This window comes from Neophocaena asiaeorientalis, unplaced genomic scaffold (genome assembly GCF_003031525.2).
Source record: "Neophocaena asiaeorientalis asiaeorientalis breed wild unplaced genomic scaffold, Neophocaena_asiaeorientalis_V1.1 scaffold523, whole genome shotgun sequence".
Classification (NCBI taxonomy): domain Eukaryota; kingdom Metazoa; phylum Chordata; class Mammalia; order Artiodactyla; family Phocoenidae; genus Neophocaena; species Neophocaena asiaeorientalis.
Genome location: NW_020175436.1, coordinates 229,633 through 246,712, shown reverse-complemented (window position 1 = coordinate 246,712; position 17,080 = coordinate 229,633). Strand labels below are relative to the sequence as shown.

The 17,080-nt window shown below is 41.8% G+C and overlaps 1 pseudogene; it reads right to left on the bottom strand.

Moving 5' to 3' along the window:
• The window catches only part of LOC112415011 (cytochrome c oxidase subunit 7C, mitochondrial pseudogene), a 33,540-nt pseudogene extending 19,587 nt beyond the window's left edge, over positions 1 to 13,953 (bottom strand).
• Positions 13,954 to 17,080: the final 3,127 nt, after the last annotated feature.

The following is a 17,080-nucleotide window of genomic DNA, read 5'->3' as shown; positions in this document are numbered from 1 at the left end:
CCTGATTCACAGAACTAAATAGTGAGAAGTGATCCTGGGGTTACCAGCCACTGAAGAATTTTCAGATGGCAGTGATGAAATAAAGGCAATGTATTAAGAAGACATATCTGGCATTTGTGAAGAAATGTTCAAAATGGATTGGAAGAGAAGAGGACGAAGCAAGAACACCAGTTCTAGGAAAAGTACAATAATCCACATATAGTGTAATGGGAGTGAGGACTAGGGAATATAATGAACAGGTGAGAGACAGGACTCGGTGCCTGAAAGAGAAGCAGATGTCAAATGCTACAACGTTTGCAGGACTGTGAGAATGGGGAAGTCCTTAATGGAACACAGAAGAGAAAAGGAGAAGCTACTTAGCTAGGATGGAGATGATGATGGTTTGGTTTGGGACATAATGAGTTTGAGGTGGAAGCAGGAAAATAATGCAGTTAAACACACTTGTATGCAGTTGACTACATGCCAGATACTAAAGATATTGAGACGAATAAGACCTAGCTCATTTCCGGTGGGACCCTCATAGCCCAGAAGGGAGGGAGTGGCAAACAAATGCATTGCAGATAAGAACTGCAAGGTTTAGAGGTAGCACAGAGGTGGAAGATCCAAGGAGACATTTACCTACGCTCTTACAGAGATGTGATGGGAGTTTTTGAGACGTCAGAACTGTCAAAACAAATGTAGGCATCGTTTTCAGACAGGTGATAAAGTCATAGAGGATGAATCTTCAAGAACGATGAGATGCAGAGACGCGACACAGAGCAAAAGTGAAGTCAGATTTGGGTTGGTGACCCGTTCCTGTACTTATTGGCTATATCAACCAGGTTGCTGGGAGGAGGTGACACATCACAACACATCCTGCTTACTGAGAGACCCACTAGTCACAAGGGAAGCACATTTATTGAATAAACACAAGTTGCCAAGAGTTCCTGAATTTCCATAAAGCTTTTCTGAGGACAGTACATGTGACATAAGTTCCTTGATTTTAGCTGAGCCGGGACAAAGTCTAATATATCAACATTCATAAAAGGAAAGGCATCCATGCATCTCCTCAGGCAGTTCAGAGCCTTTGTTTGTTGTTTTTCAAAAAATGTTGTGCTGCTGACTCACGCTTGCCTTGTGCCCTGCTGTGACCTCTCGATATTCAGGGCCCTGGTCACGTTCCTCATTATTATTAATAATCAGTGCATACGAAATTATACTACACTCTGGCTTGTTATCAAGTCCTGGAAGTATGCAAATAGATTAATCAACCAGCTCCCGCGCTTAAAACCTTGAATGGAACTTTAAGTATGGAGGAAGTATTTGCCCTGGCTCTCGGCTGTCTCCTCCAATCAAGCCTGAGGTGTGTTTTCCTCCTAACTTTTAATTGCATGACCTCTGAGAACCTAATTTCCAGAAAACCCATTTATTATTTTAATGCTCATTTGGCATTATTATTTTCCCAAAGCAATCTTTTTGTCTCTGAATCTCTTAGGAGAGTTGAGAAGCCAGCCAAGAAAAGCTTCATTTTCTCCCCCTGGCCCTCAAAGGAAGCAGAATTGAAACATTAAGAATCTTAGCTTCTAACTAGGGATGGGAGGAGGCAGCAAGGAAGGAAGGGGGGGAGTGGGGAGAAAGAGAGATTGGAAGGCACTTGCCTTGGTCCCAGATGGAAAGCAATCCAGCAAATTGCCTTTAAACAGCAGTGTCCCTGCAAATAGGGCACTCTAGCTGTTTCGTGTCACTTGAAAGCGTCTTGTTGATATTTTTATAGATTTTATGATACATTCTAAAGCATGAGTCAGGAACAACCACTTGGAGTTCTGGCAGTAATGAACATTATATTATACTCGCAGTCTGAGTAGTCTTTACTTCAAAGGGAGGCGTTGATCTGATCTTTCATCTTCTCAGCTGTTGCTTACCAGCTTCCTTCAGATACTGTTTGAACTAAAAACCTCACATTTCCTGGTTTGAGTGAGCAATTCCCATGACACTTCTAATCCTCTCACTTGGAAGCTACTAAACTGTGATTGAATGATGGCATTAACAAGAGGAGGTAAATACATTTAAACAGGCAGCCTTAGACTTTACTCAAATAATAACTGGTTTATGTCTTCAGGAGTCTTGTTTGTTTACCGAAACAGGAGACTTGAGAAGGGAGAAATTAAAATTGATGAATGAATGAAAAATGAATACAGTAACAGGTAGCTGAGTTTTGTGATATTAAAAAAGGCTTTTCACACTACTCTAAGTAGAAAGACAAGAAGAGGAAAGAAAAGTACATAATCTACCCTTTGGAGACGTTGAACTGGATTTCCCACAAGGCAGGTAACTTAAAAGTCTTTGGTCAACCTTATTCTGGGCTACTTTCTATTGAGAACCATTTACTTAAGGCATGCCATCTTGCTCATTGATATTTGAGCTTATTTTTTCCCACCACTGAAAACTGTACTGTGTGGCCACTTAAATCTAAATATAAAAATTTTTTTTAATTTTTAAAAATAAATTTAAATGGAAATTAATTCAAATTAACACTGAAAATTGAGTTCCTCAGCTGCACTAGCCACGTTTCAAGTATTCAATGTAGGCTAGTGGCTACTGTGTTAGACAATATAGACAAAGAACATTTCCAACATCTCAGAGAGTTCTATGGACGGAACTCCTCCAGGCACCTATAAAGTGTTCCTTGTTCTTCCCTAATTTTGATTAAATGGATCAATCAGAATCTTATTTCATAACACATTTTCATCGTTGATCTATGCATGACCCAACATTTATTTGTTTGTTTTAATTCTGTAGTAACTATACATGAAACCACAATTCAAAATTAAAGTCAGGACCTCAAAAATAACTTATGTATAATCACGTGTCCCCCTCCACATACCATTCTGTTGTCTCCTCCCACCTGAAATTACCATCGTTGGGATTCCTATGTGGATCCATGCCCTTGCTTTCCTTTTCATATCCTTCATGTATTTCTTTTTCATATTTGTGTGTGTATGATTTTGTGGTTTTAGCTTTAAGAAAATAGGTTAAATGTAATTTTGGAAGACTTTTTAAAATTTAGCATAATATTGTTGATGGTGTAGTCATTTGTTTTTTTCTGATATGTAATATGCTATCCATTGGGTGACTATACCACAGGTTTTTCATTTACTCTCCTGTTGATGGGTTTTTGCATTACTCCAGGCTTTTGCTATTGTGAAGAGTGCTCCTATGAACATTCTCATACATATTTCCTACTGTAAATGTGCAGGAGTTTCTCTTGGGTATATACCAAAGAGTAGAATTATTGGTCATAAGATATGTGAGTGTTTGACATCAGAAGATAACAACAAACCTTTCCAAAGTGGTTTTGCCATTTCACTCCAACAGGAAATGTAGAGGAGATCCTATGGACTCACATCCTTCACAGCACTTGGTATTATTTTTAGACAATTAAATAGGGGTAAAATGGTATCTCATTGTGGCCTTGATTCACATTTCCTAGATTGCTAATGGTGTTGAACATACCTTCAAGTGTTCATTGCTGACATGGACTTCCTATCCTCAAATGCCCCTTCATGTCTTTTGCCCATTTTTATACTGGATTGTTTGTGTTTTTCTTACTGATTTATAGGAGTTCTTTATACGGTCTTGGTAAGTTTCAAAATGTTGCCACATGGTTGTTTACAGGAATTTTACTATGTATGTGGTTATGTACTCTTTTGCAATTGATAACGTTATTTATTTGTATTCTCTCTTACTCTCTTGAAAAGTTTTTCCAAAGATTTGTCTAGTTTTTTAGTTTCAAAGGATCAGCTTTTGGCTTTGCTAACTATCTTTGACTTTTTTGTTATTGATGTCTATTGCATTCATTTTTACTCTTACTTTAATTATTACTTTCTACTTTCTTTGAGTTTATTCTTGTTCATTTATATAGCTTCTGAAGATGGATACTCAGGTCATTAATTTTGAAGCTATCTTTATTTCCATGAAATTATGTAAGGCTATACAGTTCTCTTGAAGCACCACTTTTGATGAATTCCCATTTTGTTTAGCCTAATCATATCCAACACCTTTGAATACTCAGGTCAAATTTTCCTTCCTTTACGAAGTTTTATTCCATTCCTTTATGAACCTTCCCATGCTAGTCCACGGCCATACGTTCAGTTTTACAACTCTCTATTAAAATTACATAGAATAAACATAGGCTTTGAAGTCACATAGACTCAGGTTAAATCCCAGCTCTGAAACTTAATAGCTGGTTTACTTTAAGCATAACAATATATGTCATCGTTCACCTTAAGAATGGAAAAAACAAAAGCTAACTCTTCAGGTTTTTGTGAAATGTAAATGTGAGTTAACCTATGTGAATCTATCTGGTATCAGTTACTGGTATATACTGTATCAAAGCACTCTTTCTGTCTTCCCTCCCTCCCTCCCTTCCTCCCTTCCTCCCTTCCTCCCTCCCTTCCATCCAAGGAATAAGATTCCAGGGTTGGTTTTTCCCTTGACAGACACTGAAAGTCATTTCTGCATGAAAGCTCCAAAATGTAGAAGAGCTTCCAGGGTTGGTTTTTTCCCTGACAGACATTGAAAATCATTTCTGCATGAAAGCTCCAAAATGTAGAAGATGACTTGGCTAGTTTTCTTCTCTCTTTGTCTTTACTTTTCTTTTGTGGATATTCCCCATTCCATTTTCTCCTTGATGGAGAAAAGGAGAGCACAGCAGCAGCTGAGTAGTTCTATCCATTTTCGCCCTTGTGATTAGTGTTATAGATTACTTGGTCTTGACCATGAGACTTTATTTGGCTACATATTAACCTGCTGGACCAACTCATCAAGTTGCTGTACCTGGAGTCCTGTCAGTTTAGCTCATTTACCTAAGAACACTTTCTTGTTGAAGGATCACATTCACCAAGTTAGCTTTCTTTTAAGTTCAAAGTTGTTGACTCCCTCTATTAGAACTACCTCTTTCTTCACTGTCTTATCTAAGTCAATGAGGAGATGCTGTCCTGGCCTCTTAATGCATTAACTCCTTAATGTTTTCACATCTCTCTAAGGAGCTGCCATTGACAGAGGCAATCCTTAATCTCCCACAGTGGTACAATGATCATCTCATGAATTGCAGGGCATCAGCAACTATGGGCTACATACTTCATGGTTCCAAATAGAGAGATTTCTTTGATCTTGCTGTTATTTAGCCATATAACCCTCTAACACTTGACCCTCACGCTTGGTACAAAAACTATTAGGTCAGACAACTAGAATTAAATGTGGACTCATTCGCTAGTGGAGAGTAACCAGGTTAGTAATTTAGCAAGGAACAGGCAAGATATGCCCATCAGCATCCACGGGTACTTCTGCATCCCCTGTTCCACTGTGAGGAGTATATTGCAACATAAGTTGTCAGTCAAGAGCCCTTAGCACAGCATGAACTGAAACAACACATGTTCCTCTAAAGCAGTGGGTATTTATACTATGTCAGAAATAGCTCACATAAACTCTGGAGGTATTTCTTTACTGTGAAAACATACACAGCTCTAGATGCAAAATATCAATACTCAGGAGTCTTCCACTTATTCCTTAAAATCCTATTATTCCACCTCTGACGTCTTGAGATGTGCTAATAACAATCTGCTTTTGTTCAACAGACACATCAGCAACTGAACCTGAAATTAGACTTGGGCATTCATCATCAGTTCCTAGGCAAGCCCATATTCTCACAGAGTTCAGTAATGAGCTATTATACTCCACCTCTCAACATATGTTTCACTACAAGTCACAAAGTCACTTCTGTAAGGGTGGATATGGGGTGGGGTTTATAAGCAGGAGTTTATAATCCATATATGATAACTACAGAAATCAAAGCATAAGATCTGGCACAAATAATAAACCATACAACTAACCTCAATTATGAATTAGTAAGTGTTCCTGGTAGAGCAGGATAGCATGCCCCAGCCACTTGCTTCCTGAGTATTCAAAAGGCTCTCAGGTCTAGAGCCTTTAGAAAAATCTTTTGCCTTTTCTTCTGTTCACTAATTCCAAACAATGCCAGTGTGGGTCCTGAGTTTTCAGGATTTGCTATATTACACTTTATGTCAAAGGTTCCTTCCCATGACTGATTATTGGGCTGAATGAAATTTCCTTACTGTTATTATTGTTACCTAGTCACCATTTTAACCTAACACCACCTTTTCTGTTCCCTCAGTTCTGGGGATGCTGGCCACTTCCTTCAGTTATTAAGGAAAGTCTGAGATCATCGGTGTTCCCTCATGTGGTAAATGAGGGTCATAATAGTATCAGCTTCTCAGTCTTGTTCTGAGGATTAAATGAGGTAATATGTGAAAACACTTTATGAAGTGTATTATTTCATACAAATGTACTATTATTACATATGGAGAACAAGGGCTAAAACTTAAGTGCCCAGGCTCCCTGCCAGTTCTTGCTTTCTACACTCTCCTGTCTTCCATTCCTCCTGTCCCTTCATTCTTTCGCTACCTTATTAGTCATTTGGTCACTCCCTGTCTGTGTGTCTGAGTCTCAGCAAGACTTCAAGTTTCTTCAAGTTAGGTAATACATCTTCTATTGGGTTGGCAAAAAAGTTCGTTCATGTTTTTCCGTAACATCCTATGGCATCCTAGATATATCCATCATTTCTTCACAGCACCCAAGCACACTATATACATAATGAGTATTTGAAAAATGCTCAACAAAATGGAATTTACCCCAAAGCCAACTGAAAAAGGTTCTCAGTATAGAGAAAGTAAAGTCTTCAGGAATGCTCTCATTTCTTTGTATCTATCTGAATACTAAGAAAGAACTGAAGGTAATTCTTTGCCCTAAAAGAAGTATACTCATGCAGAGGGAGTTTCAAAGAAAATGAGATAGATAATTTAAAAGTTTGACCCGTGGAAAGAAGGTTTAGGAATTGAGAACTTTTTTAGTACTCATTATGAAACATTCTAATTGTGTTTTATAATGACAAGTCTTTGCAATGTTAAGATTCTATATATAGTTTTAAAACACTTTAAACAGATTTACATGAGCTCATACATGTTCCATAAATGAGTAATGCTGACAAGTACAAATTCTGAGGATGTTGGTAAAAATTGGGCTTTATTATTTCCATTCATTTAAGAATGGGTAGAACATTCAGATTGTCCATGACTCTACACCCTCTTATGTTTAAAGCATCAGTTTCTAAATAGGTAGAAAATGTTTCAAACTCTGTAGAGAAAAGCACTCACCAATGCCAGGTTTTTTTCTTTCATAGATCATGATTATTGTTGGAAATAGAAATAATTTTTGGCATTGCTACTTCAGGATTAAATTTTTAGTTTGCCTGCCTATATCTCTCAACAGACACTGACAGATAAAATTCATTTTTGGGGCTGTCTTTAACAATTACACATATCCTACTTGTTTGTGTAATATCTCCCTTCATACATTCTTCATTAAAATTCCTAGGTAAATAAGTTCACAGCATTCATAAGTGGCACATTTCCCCTATCTTTCAACTGGAAATGCTGTAAATATTTAAAATAGAAGACATGCCCTTTTATTATAAGCTTATATTTAAAATTTTAATCAGTCAAAACAGTATGGAAGCACATGTATTAGTCAGGACAAGCTAAAGTATGCTACAGTAACAAACAACTCCTGAATCTTAGACAGTTTATTGCTTTCTCCTATTACCTGTCCAACATAAGTAGTTAGGTGGCTCTACCATTTAATTACTCAGGGACTCAATCTGATGGAGGTAAATGTTTTCACACTCACCACATGGGTGATTGTAGAGAGCTGCACTATAATCACTGGCAACTAAACGCTTCTCCCCTCAGCAAAAACACACATCACTTCCACTTCCATTTCACTGATTAAGAACATAATGTAGGTAGGGAATTCTCTGGCGCTCCAGTGGTTAAGACTCTGTGCTTTCACTGCCGTGGGCCCAGGTTTGACCCCGGGTTGGGGAACTAAGATCTCACAAGTCATGCAGTGCAGCCGAAAGAAAAAATCATAATGTAACCGCATCCAAGTAAATCCTGTCATATTAGGTTTTTTTTTTTTTTTTTTTTGGTTTGGCTATTTCTGGACTAACCTCTACTCCTGCACCACTCCTGCACTGTCCAATATATCAGTCACTAACCACATGTGGCTAAGGAGCTCTTGAAATGTGCTGGTCCAAATTCAGATATGCCAGAAGTACAAACACACTGGGTTTCCTAGACTCAGTACAAATAAGAATGTAAACTATCTCAATCATTTTGCATATTGATTTCATGTTGAAATGATAATATATTAGATATACTGGATACATAAAACATATTACTAAAATTAACTTCACCTGTTTCTTTTTACTTTATTTAATGAAGCTATTAGAAAATGTAAAAGTCCTTATGTGCCTTGCTTTGTATTTCTATTGGATAGCACTGCCCTGGTCAAGTCAGGATTTTGTCAGGCTATTCAAGAGTCTGCTCTTCCCCTTCCCTGGGGGCGAGCTCCAGGTGGGCTAAGTGTGTACAACATTCACAGCAAGGGGCTCATCTGGTACAGCTGTCCTCTGTTCTCCTCAAGCATTCATGGAGATGGCCATCATCCCACCGGGTCTTTCTTAGGCAGCCTCTAGACCCGCTGCATCCAGCTGAGGTCAGTACTCCCAACAAGACTTACGGCTGATACAGCCCATGTCTGGACACTGACAAATCCTCTCAATGATACTGAGAGGCCTCTGCTTGTCCTCTATCCATCTCAGGTCCCTCTGCCTTTCTCAGCAATTGGTGGTCCATTGTTCTCTTACTGTGTTGGACTCGGGATAAAGTTGGATAAGGTTGACAGTCTCCTTGAGCAACACCCCCAAATGTATTGCACTTTTTATTGTGGTAATATACACACCACATAAAGTTTACCATTTTAACTATTTTTAAGTGTATAGTCCATTGGCATTAGGTACATTCTCATTGCTGTACAACCGTCATCTTCATCCATCTCCAGAACTTTTTTGTCACCCCCAAATGAAACTCTGTACGCATCAAAAAATGTGAATTTTTTAATCCATCCCAATGGAGCTTAACTCAGAGCAAGGCTATTGGGTTTTTGTCCCTAGAAAACACATCAGTGATTCAGTCTAGACTCTGTTCTTCTCGAAAAAATATCCTCCTTATGATCTGCATAGGAAAACTGCCTAAACAGATACTCTACACCTGTCACTTGTAGATAGTGTCTGTATAGTTTTTATCCAAATTTTTAAGAGTAAAGAGGGATGCTTGTGATAACTATATTAACAGGGCAACAAACATAAACTGGGAATATCCCAGGCAAACTGGGACATGCGTTCACCCTATTTATAAGTCAGCAGTTCTCAAAGTATAGCCCAGGGACCTCTGGGGGGTTCCTAGAGACTCTCCCAGGAGGTCCATAACGTCAAAACTATTTTTAGAATAATACAAAGATGACATTTGCCTTTTTCATTCTCATTTTCTCATGAGTGTACAATAGATTTTTCCAGATGATATTGCTTCCGTCGAAATGAGCTTCACTGAGACCAAACCACTCCCAGCCTCCTGGCAGGGAATTGGGCTAGTGCCAGCAGAGGGTCTGTAAGACCCCATGGACAACAAAGTGAAACTAGTCAGTACTCAGAATTCCACCACTCCTTGAACACTGTCATTTGGGAGACTGAATATCCTTAGGGCCACCTGTAAGGTCAGGTCAGTTCTCCTAGTCAAAGGCATATTTCTTCCCTCCCCTGCCAACCCCCCACCATGGTCCCCAAATTCCTAACTATCTAAGAACATGGCACCTAATTTACTTCTTCTTCATATTCACTCAGCCTCTTCTGACCCCAGTCCTTTGACACTTGCCAATGGAAAAGCCCAGATCCGGTCACTGTTGCCTCTTCACATGGTACCACCCACTGTCTAGACCTCCCCAGGTGAGTGTTGGGCTCTAGCGTGGCCGCCATCATGCCTGAATGGTAGGGGCCACAGAAGCCCCAAGTGCCCAGCTGGGGCCTGCCTATACCTACAGAGACTTTGCCTCCTCCCACCACGTCCAGATTCAGAGGAAGTGCTGTAACCACTGGGCATGGGATTCTCTTCCTCAGCTGTCACTCGATGAGGCCAAATAGCAAAAGCCCTGAAGTGCAGGCGATGAACTTTCACCAACAAGAGACAGAATGAGAATGTATCTGGCAGATAAATTTCTCTCTTTACCTCCCTCTAACAAAAGGTTCCAAGGCACAGCATTTGGGACAGATGGTTCAAAGATAGACACATGACTGCATGACTGGCTCTCTTTTCCTGCCTCACCTCTCTACTTCCCTCACCCTCCCAGCCCTGGTGTTGCACACCCTACTCCCCCTTCCTCAATAAGGCATGACCACATAAGCTTTGCCTCAAGTCCTGTTTTGACGTGATTTAGACACTGAAAGCCTCAGATCAATTGTTCTTCTCAAGGGATGGAGAGAAAAAGGTGTAGATGTCCAAAGCCACACTTACTGTGCCAAGAGCAAAAGGAGACAAAAGAACAAGCATCCATCCTGAAACAGAAGTCACCTGTTTGGCAGCTGTTTAGCCCCTTATAAACCCTGCACTCTCCTTACTTCTATTGTCCAGATCCACACTTGGCCTTGACTCTGGTTCCCAGCTTCCTGATCCCCACGCTTATCTGGGCTCATAGCAATTTGTTACACCTTCACTGCCTCTTGCCAGGCTCTAGACTTGCCTTGCACATGTGCTTTTTCCAGCTCACATGGACTCCCTCAGGCTTTTGCTTTCTCTTCCTCACGTGCGGACTCACGTGCTCAGGCATGGGCCAGCCATGCCCCCACTCCAGGGGCTCAGTGAGTCTCAGCACGTGACTATATCTTGTGCCCTTGAGTAGGAAAAACCTACTTAGAAGCACTTGATTGGCAATGTGGGAAGATTTTTAATGAGAAGATATTACAGGGAATTAAACAATTAAACAATATACACATTAGTTTCTTATTGCAATATGAGGACCGGGTTAGAGAAATCAAAGCCCTAGAGGAAACCCATCCAGATTAACACCTTGTGGGCTAGAATTCTCTCAATACACACAAACTATTTGGGGGAGCAAGGAGATGCCAAATTTTGTGAACCAACTGACTTGTTTTATTGTCCTCCCTACAAATTCTTTCACCAAAAATTTGTCAAGGAGGTACATTATAAATGAAATGCCATGAAACCAACTGGTTTTAGGTTAATCAGCTAAAGATAACAACACATTTGGTGAGCAAAGTGATAGCTGGAGATGGGTCTAACTTAGAATATTAGAGTTTAGGGGGAAAGATTCGAGAAACTAAAGGCTCAAAAAAACAAAGGGTAAGCATGGTGGCTAATAATACTGTATTGTATACAGTTAACCCTTGAACAACAAGGTTTGAACTGCGCAGGCCCACTCGTATGCAGATTTTTTTCAGTAAGTACAGTCAGCCTTCCACATCCATGGGTTCCACATCTGCGGATTCAACCAACCTCAGATCCTATACTATGTTTACGATCCATGGTTCCCACGGAATCCACGGATACAGGGGACACAGAGGGCCGACTGTGGGACTTGAGCATCCCCGGATTTCAGTATCCTCAGTGGGTCCTGGAACCAATCACCCACAGATACCGAGGGACAACTGCATTTGAAAGTTGCTAAGAACATTGTAAATCAACTATACTCCAATAAAAATTATTTCTTTAAAACGCTGCTAAGAGAGTAGATCTTAAAATTTCTCACCACGAGAGAAAAAATTTAACTATGTGTGGTGATGGAGGTCAACCAGACTTATTGTGGTGATAATTTCACAATATATACAAATATCACATCATTACATTGTACACCTGAAACTAATATAATATTACATGTCAATTATGATTTAATTTTTAAAAAGGGAAGGGTGGTGACTGCTGAAAGTCACACAACCATTCACCGGCCAAGACGGGCCTAGACCCAGGCCACCTGCTTCCCAGGGTAGAAGGTGAAGTTGATGACAGATTCTTTTTTTTTTTTTTTATTAGTTTTTATTGGAGTATAGTTGCTCCGCAATGCTGTGTTAGTTTCTACTGTACAGCAAAGTGAATCAGCCATACACATACACACATCTCCTCTTTTTTGGATTTCATTCCCATTTAGGTCACCACAGAGCACTGAGTAGAGTTCCCTGTGCTATACAGTAGGTTCTCATTAGCTATCTACCCTATACATAGTATCAATAGTGTATATATGTCAATCCCAATCTCCCAATTCATCCCACTCCCCCTCTCCTCCCTTGGTGTCCATACGTTTGTTCTCTACATCTGTGTCTTTATTTCTGCTTTGCAAATAGGTGCATCTGTACTATTTTTCTATATCCCACATACATGCGTTAGTATGGAAGATAGAATGGTGGATGGTGGATTCTTTGCGAAGCCAAAAGCAGACTCTCTTGTTGGATCATAGGACATTTGTGTTGTCCCCAGGCTATCTCAGCCTCCACTGCTCTTCCGTCAGCCTCCAAAAACAGGACATGAAAATGGATTTGTTCAAGTGGTAACTCACAGATTCCACCTTTTTAAATGAGCCAGTGACACAGTGCCAGGCAAGATGCAACCTCCGTGAATGAATTAATCAGACTTTCTAAAAGAGCAAGCAGGTTTGGCGTGGTGTTTTATTACACAGTTTTCTAACTGGTAATTGAAAAAGAAGCACTTGATTTTAAATTCCCTCCCTGAGGTGTTAATTGTGGCAGAGAGGGACCGAGGAGACAGAGCCCCATGTAAAATGAGTCGTTCTGTTGCTCAGGACATGTTGAGTCCATAGCCCCTTCCACTGCTTTGGGAAACTGAAAGAGAAGGAGAAAGATGCAAGGTGGCAGCTTGGCTTAGAGAGCCTTAGCCGTTGTGATGATGGAGAAATTTAAGATATGCTCTGTTGGAGATCTGCTTCCAAAGCACTGCAGATCAGAAGGTTAATATGAATCAAACTTAAGGAAAACGATGAACTTGATCCTGGAACTGTCTTCCATGCAGCCTGTCGCCTCCCTTCCATTTTTCCTCCTCCCTTTCCTTTCATCAAGAAAACTTAGTCTTTGGGCTACTATTCACTTCAGTGACATTCAAGTTTCTTAAGACTGGCTGAGCAGCTACGATATGTGAGGCACTGGAGATCTACACAGGAGAATACAGTATTCTGTCCTCATAGAGGATGTAGTAAGGGAAAAACAGGCACGTGTCACAGGTATGAACAGATCCACGGCCCCAGTGGTGCAAGAAATGAGGAAGTACAGACCACGGAGAGTGGAGGATTTATTCACGATGCTACTGGTCCACACGATAGGAGGAGACAAAGTCAGAGTTGAGAAGTATTAAGAAATCATCTAATCAAATCCCTTCATGAGTGCAGTATTCCTCCTTGACACTCAGGATCTCAAATTAGTGAGATCAGTAAAAGTGTGGGTTCTGGAGCCAGAGTGACACTGAATCACCGCTCCTACCACGTGACTTTGGGCAAGTAACTTAACCTCTCTCTGTTTCCGTAAAATGAGGGGTGATAATAATGTCTGGCTTTTAAGATTTTATGAGAACTAAGTAAGTTCATATATGTGAAGCGCTCGTAATGGAGCCCAGGACGCAGGAAATGCTTCCTCTAGCAGTATTTGCTTCCGAGTGGTGGGGGCACTTATAGAACATCACAGATGAGAGAAGGATGATGCAGAGACACCTGCAGGAACCTGCAGGGGTGGGAAGAGTTGCGGGGGACACAGCACAGGACCAAGGCACACAGGCGCCCGCACACGTGCGCACACACGATGTCCAAATGACTACGGAGAAAAAGGTTCTACTTTGCACAACTGTGAAGTTCACACCCATGAACCAGCTCACCGAAATCGGGCCACGACTTGCCTAATGCTTTCCGGCTCTGGGTTTCCGCAGCTGCTTCCTCTGGTCGTCGATGTTCTGGCTCCTGCTGCCACCGCTTCCCACAAAGAAGCCCCATCTTGACAATCACAAAATGAACCCAGCACCTCCTCACCCACCTGGGTGGGCAGTCGCCCCACATGACACATGGGAATGATGACCTTTAAGTCTCAGATGCCTCATGAATAGAGTGGGCATGTTTATGCCAAACCTGACAGAAGAATGGGGACTGGAGTCAGCTGACCTTTCCTAGGGATTAAGCATCACCTTCTTGTAGGGCTTTGGTGATACACTAATTGAGGTAATGCATGTAAAGTGCCAGGTGCAGAATAGGTGTTCAGGGAAAACTTATTATATTCTTGTAACTATTATTTTATTCCTTTGGTTCTAAGTTCACTGATGTTGTGAAAATCAGGCACACGTTTATGTACGAGGACACCTCTATGCAAATGAATGCATATTTGTACACAATTTAGGAAGGCTCAGGGGGTTCATTATTCCCTAATGAAACTGATGTGCTAAACAGGAGAAGCACTTGGGAAGGTTCTTAAAGTCCCACTGTCTGGGGCAGTCCACAAGTAAATCAGAATTCCTGGGGGTGGGATACAAACATTAGTAATTTTTTAAACTCCCAGGTGATTCCACTGACAAGGTTAGGACCCGATGATGTGGTTTAGATCCTTGCTTCTGGGACAGGTAACATCAGCATCTCCTGGAAGGGGCTTGTTAGAAATGCAAAATCTTGGGTGTCACCCCCAGATCTACTCAATCAGAATCTGCATTAGGACAAGATCCCCACCACTTATGTTTTTTTGTGAGGAGTAAATGAATCCATACATGTCACGGACTGCTGTGGAAGTGCCAACCTAGGAATCAGGAGCTCCACTCTCTTTGGCTATAAAAGCTTTGCCAAGCACTGGGCCTCGGTTTCCTCTCTGGTAAAATAGAGGAAAATGCTGGGCTAGACAACGTCAGCCCTGGCATCCGATCAGTCTGTAAGTAGAGGCGTGTGGTCTCCCGCCCAGCACAGCTCCTCATGAGCCTTCGTCCTCCCCCCTCCCCAGCTGGGATCCCTAGGGTGTCCTGCTGGGGAGTCCAACCCAGGAGCAACTGAATCTGGCAAGAGCTAAAAATTAATTTCCTTCAAATCAATAATTTGCAATTAAACACAGAAGACACTAAAGCCAATGGGGGGCAGGCTTCTGGAGAGAAGACAGCTGAGCACGTCAAGCCTTTGGAACTGAGAGGGGGGAAAAGCCCAAGCCATTCCTAGCAAACAAATGAACAATCGTCTCCATTGTTTGTCAGGAAGCAAGCTCAGGGACATAAGTGGTACTCGAGGGGTGAAAAAAATCAAGAGCTTCTATCAGCAGGACTCGATGGCAGGAGCTAATTTACTTTCCACGTCACTCTCTGCTTATACACTTCCCGTGGCTCAGCACCCCAGTCCCCATGCTGGGGACCTCTGATGCCTTCAGAACAGGGCTGAACAGTTTGCTGGCTACCTGGAGCACCCAGCTCATGAAAGAACTGGAAGCCTGCCTGGGTCCCCTCCCCATCCTCAGCAGCAAGTGTCAGACCGGATTGGGTGAGTGCCAAGCGGGCAATGCCAACGGGAGCACAGACGTGATAGAAGCAGGCAGCTCCATGGAGCCGGGCTTGAAGGATGGCTGATGTTATACTGTGGTAGCTGCAATCTGGGGCTAGGAGCCATCCTATGGATCTCCAGAGACGCGCAGGGATATGCTGAAATTCTTGAAACAGAATTGAAATGTGCTTCATTTCGGAAGTAAATGCATGCCATGCACCATTGGAGGGGAGGGGGAGGGTGGAGGAGGCAAAAGTAGAGAAGAAAGAACCACAGCTCTGAAAAGACAGGAAATTCAATGCATAGAGAATGGTATGATGACCACTCGTTATTTATTTTTCTTTGAAGATATTGTGATAATCCCCAATTTTAAATGTTGGTATTGTAAAGTTGTTGTCCAAATGCTTTTTACTCCTAGAGGAATTCTAATCGTAGAATATAATAAGGAAAAATAGCTATTTGGTCATTCAACAATTATTTGCTTAGCTTGCTTTGGGCCAAGCACCCCAAGGCCTCACACACTGCTAAGAGCTCAGCCTCCTGCCACATGGTGACACATTCTAGTTTCTTAAGAGGTGACATAGAACTGTAGTCTGAGACACCTACCCAACTGCAACTTCTTTAGAGCACAGATGTGTGCTGGTACTGTTCTAAATGAACGGCAAGAGCCATGGGCAAGGTTCCAGGCATCTCATACTAGTCAACTGAAGTTATTTTTATTAGTACCCGTGGATCCCCAGATGCACCATGACTAACATTTATATACCGGGCAAACCCAAAGTCACTGTCCGAAGCGGAAAGAAGAAAGACATACTAGAAGGAAGCCAAACCACTCTCTGGTAGAAGTTTTGCATCTCCCTTCTTAAGGGGAAGAGGGGTAGGCTGGGTAAGACCTCTCTCTTCTCTTTGGAGGAGGCAAGACAGTCCATCCCCAAGGAGGAGAAGTCATGGCCTAGATTGCTTAAATCCCAGAACATCCTTTTGGACCACCATTCTACTGGGTGGAACACCTAATGGAACAAAAGTTCACAGGGCACATAAATGTTGTATCTTAATCCCAGTGCAACACTTATGTGAGGTATCCGGGTCCAGGGTCCTGACATCTTTTCTCACTTCCTTCCACTAAACCAGGGTATTAAGAATCCCTGAGCTGCTTTGAGCAGCTCTAACCTCCTATTTTCTCTCCCCATTGGATGTTTCTCTGTCTCCCTCTGTGTCTCTGTCACCATGTTGCCAGCTAGGCGCTGGAAGGGCAACATATGCCAACTCCACTCTCCCCACTGAGGCACCTACTCTGGTTCTTTGGCTCCTTTTGGCTGGGAGTCCAACCTGTTGTTCCACTGCAGACAGAAAATCCAAGATTCATATTTGGATGTTGAAAGAAACATAGAGGAGTTCACAAAATGTATTTATCTTTGAGGCTACGGTGCCCTGCCTGATAGAGGATAAAGGACTGTGAGGGAGATTCAGCCTAGTCCTGACATACAGCCCAGGGTCCTACACGGAGGCCTGGGGGAAACAATACAGCGCACACACCCTTCCATTGCCTTCCTCTGCGTCCCTGGTGCACCTCCCTGCTTTGAGGGAGACCTCCGAGAAGGAGAACCGTCCACACCAA